General features: G+C 53.4%; 1 pseudogene; it reads left to right on the top strand.

Annotated features, from left to right (window-relative positions):
* LOC124773739 overlaps positions 1-5000 on the top strand; it is a 9467-nt pseudogene that overhangs the window by 752 nt on the left and 3715 nt on the right.

Consider the following 5000-nt stretch of genomic DNA (forward strand, 5'->3'; position numbering starts at 1 on the left):
TCGATTCGCCCCTTTGGGCGCTCGGGCTCCCGGCAAGCGCGCGCGGTTCTTCCCGGATGACGGACCTACCTGGCCCGGCCCCGGACCCGCGCCGCTGTTGGCTCGGGATGCTCTCGGGCGGAATAATCGCTCCCGTCAGCGGCGCTTCAGCTTTGGACAATTTCACGACCCGTCTTGAAACACGGACCAAGGAGTCTAACATGTGCGCGAGTCATTGGGCTGTACGAAACCTAAAGGCGTAATGAAAGTGAAGGTCTCGCCTTGCGCGGGCCGAGGGAGGATGGGGCTTCCCCGCCCTTCACGGGGCGGCGGCCTCCGCACTCCCGGGGCGTCTCGTCCTCATTGCGAGGTGAGGCGCACCTAGAGCGTACACGTTGGGACCCGAAAGATGGTGAACTATGCCTGGCCAGGACGAAGTCAGGGGAAACCCTGATGGAGGTCCGTAGCGATTCTGACGTGCAAATCGATCGTCGGAGCTGGGTATAGGGGCGAAAGACTAATCGAACCATCTAGTAGCTGGTTCCCTCCGAAGTTTCCCTCAGGATAGCTGGTGCTCGTACGAGTCTCATCCGGTAAAGCGAATGATTAGAGGCCTTGGGGCCGAAACGACCTCAACCTATTCTCAAACTTTAAATGGGTGAGATCTCCGGCTTGCTTGATATGCTGAAGCCGCGAGCAAACGACTCGGATCGGAGTGCCAAGTGGGCCACTTTTGGTAAGCAGAACTGGCGCTGTGGGATGAACCAAACGCCGAGTTAAGGCGCCCGAATCGACGCTCATGGGAAACCATGAAAGGCGTTGGTTGCTTAAGACAGCAGGACGGTGGCCATGGAAGTCGGAATCCGCTAAGGAGTGTGTAACAACTCACCTGCCGAAGCAACTAGCCCTGAAAATGGATGGCGCTGAAGCGTCGTGCCTATACTCGGCCGTCAGTCTGGCAGTCATGGCCGGTCCTTGCGGCCGGCCGCGAAGCCCTGACGAGTAGGAGGGTCGCGGCGGTGGGCGCAGAAGGGTCTGGGCGTGAGCCTGCCTGGAGCCGCCGTCGGTGCAGATCTTGGTGGTAGTAGCAAATACTCCAGCGAGGCCCTGGAGGGCTGACGCGGAGAAGGGTTTCGTGTGAACAGCCGTTGCACACGAGTCAGTCGATCCTAAGCCCTAGGAGAAATCCGATGTTGATGGGGGCCGTCATAGCATGATGCGCTTTGTGCTGGCCCCCGTTGGGCGAAAGGGAATCCGGTTCCTATTCCGGAACCCGGCAGCGGAACCGATACAAGTCGGGCCCCTCTTTTAGAGATGCTCGTCGGGGTAACCCAAAAGGACCCGGAGACGCCGTCGGGAGATCGGGGAAGAGTTTTCTTTTCTGCATGAGCGTTCGAGTTCCCTGGAATCCTCTAGCAGGGAGATAGGGTTTGGAACGCGAAGAGCACCGCAGTTGCGGCGGTGTCCCGATCTTCCCCTCGGACCTTGAAAATCCGGGAGAGGGCCACGTGGAGGTGTCGCGCCGGTTCGTACCCATATCCGCAGCAGGTCTCCAAGGTGAAGAGCCTCTAGTCGATAGAATAATGTAGGTAAGGGAAGTCGGCAAATTGGATCCGTAACTTCGGGATAAGGATTGGCTCTGAGGATCGGGGCGTGTCGGGCTTGGTCGGGAAGTGGGTCAGCGCTAACGTGCCGGGCCTGGGCGAGGTGAGTGCCGTAGGGGTGCCGGTAAGTGCGGGCGTTTAGCGCGGGCGTGGTCTGCTCTCGCCGTTGGTCGGCCTCGTGCTGGCCGGCGGTGCAGGATGCGCGCGCCTGCGCGGCGTTCGCGCCCCGGTGCTTCAACCTGCGTGCAGGATCCGAGCTCGGTCCCGTGCCTTGGCCTCCCACGGATCTTCCTTGCTGCGAGGCCGCGTCCGCCTTAGCGTGCTCCTCCGGGGGCGCGCGGGTGCGCGGATTCTCTTCGGCCGCCATTCAACGATCAACTCAGAACTGGCACGGACTGGGGGAATCCGACTGTCTAATTAAAACAAAGCATTGCGATGGCCCTAGCGGGTGTTGACGCAATGTGATTTCTGCCCAGTGCTCTGAATGTCAACGTGAAGAAATTCAAGCAAGCGCGGGTAAACGGCGGGAGTAACTATGACTCTCTTAAGGTAGCCAAATGCCTCGTCATCTAATTAGTGACGCGCATGAATGGATTAACGAGATTCCCGCTGTCCCTATCTACTAGCTCCAGCTGTCTGAGCTCCAGCTGTCTCATACTGTGAGCCCTCAAGCTGTGCGGGCTCTCGGTTGGTAAAAGGCAGTGTGGGGAAGGATGCGTCTCAAACAGCCTCTCCTTCTCAAGTGCCCTTACCTGCCTTCTTGAGGTGGAGCTGTTAAGCCTTCGGGCAACTGAAGGGTAGGGGCGCGACAGTGTGCTGAACAACTTGTACACTGGTTCTGATAGCTGCATTTGCTGTGGTGGGATCCTGCCCCAAGTCGGCGAAGGCCACTCGCCTTGTCTTGGACCCCAAGACATGCTCCGCCAAGCCGGGGCGTGGTGACATGTCCCCGGTCAGGTTAGATGGGTCCAGACCTCCGAACGTCTGGGGGACCGGCCCGGCACCTGAGTAGGACCGGGTCTTTGGCCTTTGGTGGGAACCTGGCCTAGTAGGGGGCGAAGGACGGAGAGTGAATCCGCTCTCCCGGAATGTGGGTGGCATTCGCCGATAAGGGAGCGGGTGAAAACTGTGGTGGTGTGGCTGTTGAAGAGGACTAGTGCGCTGTACCCACGGCGTGCTAAACCTGGCAGCTCAGTTACTGATAGCTCTTGGTCAAGGGGCGGGACCGGTGAGCGAGCTGCATATAGCCTCCCCCCATGCCAGAGAGGCCGGTCCGGGGCAAGAGACGGGCCTCCACTTTTACACTCTCTAATTATCAAAATGGCTGAGAATCAAGAGAGTGTTAATACGTTAGATACTAGCGAAGTTTCGAGTCTCGAGAATGTGTCTGTCGCTGAGCGACATTCGAAATTTCTGAGTTTGCTGGATAGCAGCATTAAAAATGGTAAGATAAGCAATTATGCTATTAACCATATTAGGGACTTTGTAGCCAACTGGGCAATCGCCCACTCTCAGTTAGAGGGTAGGGTGGCAGAATTAGAAAAAGAAAATGAAAGACTTAGAGGTCAACCGGCCCGGTCTTATGCTGCGGTTGCTAGAGCCCCAGTTGCCAAGGCACCGACAGCGAAACAAACTATACAGGATAACATTAAGAAAGTTACTCCCACGGTGTTCATTAAACCTAAACCTGGTGATGACATTAAGACTGTTAAGTCAGTATTCGAGAAGTGCGTAGATCCTAAGAAGGATAAGATAAAGATAAATAATGTACGCACTGCAAAGAATGTGCTGATAGTAGAAGCAGCATCACAAGAGGACTGCCAAAAGATCTTAAACAACGAGCAACTAAATAACAAAGCGAAGTGTGAACCTCCTCGCAAGCGTCGACCTTTGATGTGTCTGTATGATGTACCTACGTACATGACAACAGACAATCTGGTAGACGCAATATATACCCAAAATTTTGATATGAATATGACAAGAGGAGAATTCGATGAACAGTTTAAGTTACGCTTTAAAGTAGGACCACGTGAGAAACTGACAGTACACCACGTGGTAGAAGTCTCGCCAGGTTTATGGAAATCACTAACGAGAGTGGGTCGGTTGTATGTTGGCTACTCTGCGTTGAACATAAAAGATTACCTGGCTGTGCCGAGATGCACAAAATGCCAGGATATTAACCATACGAATAAATATTGTACGCAACCCGATGTCATTTGCGGCCATTGTGGCCTCTCTGGACATATCAAAAAAGGCTGTCCTAATAAGGACAAAGCTGCGGTATGTGTACCATGCAGAAGACGAGGCCGTAAGTGTGGTGGACCTAAAGATTGTCCAACCCACCGAATGTTCTTAGACAGACTTGTCCAAAGAACAGATTATGGCGATATTTAAAGTGGTACAAGTCAATGCTATGCGCAGCCAGATGGTTGCACATGAGCTACGGAAGGTAGCGGAACAAGAAGGAATAGATATTCTTTTGATACAAGAACCGAACTCCTGTGCGGGTCGAGTCCCTGGTTTTCCCGCAACAGCACAGGTGGTATCCTCAGGTGGGAACCCCATGAGTGCAATTATAGTATTGAATAAAACTATTAAAACTACGATATTAAATCAGTTCTGTACTGAGCATATTATAGTTGTACAACTAAATCTGCTGTCTTACAGTATGTACGTTGTAAACGTCTACTGCCAATTCAGACATGACATCAAGATTTATCTTGATCAGCTGAATTGGATACTACGAGTTTTAGCCGGGCAGGCTATAATTGTAGCTCTTGATGCTAATGCTAAGTCCCCACTCTGGCACAGTGATGTACAGGACGGTAGGGGTGCGGAGCTTGTTGATTTGATAATGGAAACGCACATGTATGTGCTAAACTTGCCTGGGTACCCCCCGACCTACTCAGGGAGGGCGGGTGCAACATCAAATATTGATGTCACACTAGCAAGCGAGAGGGCAGCACCCCACGTCCATAACTGGCAAGTAAGAGAACATCTTACTGTCAGTGATCATAACTGTATAACATTTGATATAGCGCCGACCATCACGGATGTGCCAGGCGAGTGGGTGGAACGCTTCAATTATGCTCGGACAGACTGGGACCGACTCGTGCAGGTGTTCAGTCCTCCCGAGTTCGGAGAGGACATAGGTAATATTGATGAAGCTGTGGAGGAGCTGGTAAGCTCCGTGCAAACGGCTATCACACTGGCTGTACCTCGAATAGCGAGATACATCTGCAGGGAGTCCACCCCATGGACCCCTGAATTGACTGTGCTCAAACGGTCAGTCAGAAGGGCGCGAAGCAACTACCAAAGGAGCTTTGCCCATGACGAACGACAATACCACCTGCGTATTTATCGTCGTCTGAAGCAGAGATACAAGGATCAGTTGGACATTACAAGGCGCCAATCCTG

Source organism: Schistocerca piceifrons, unplaced genomic scaffold (assembly GCF_021461385.2).
Source record: "Schistocerca piceifrons isolate TAMUIC-IGC-003096 unplaced genomic scaffold, iqSchPice1.1 HiC_scaffold_954, whole genome shotgun sequence".
Taxonomy (NCBI): Eukaryota; Metazoa; Arthropoda; class Insecta; order Orthoptera; family Acrididae; genus Schistocerca; species Schistocerca piceifrons.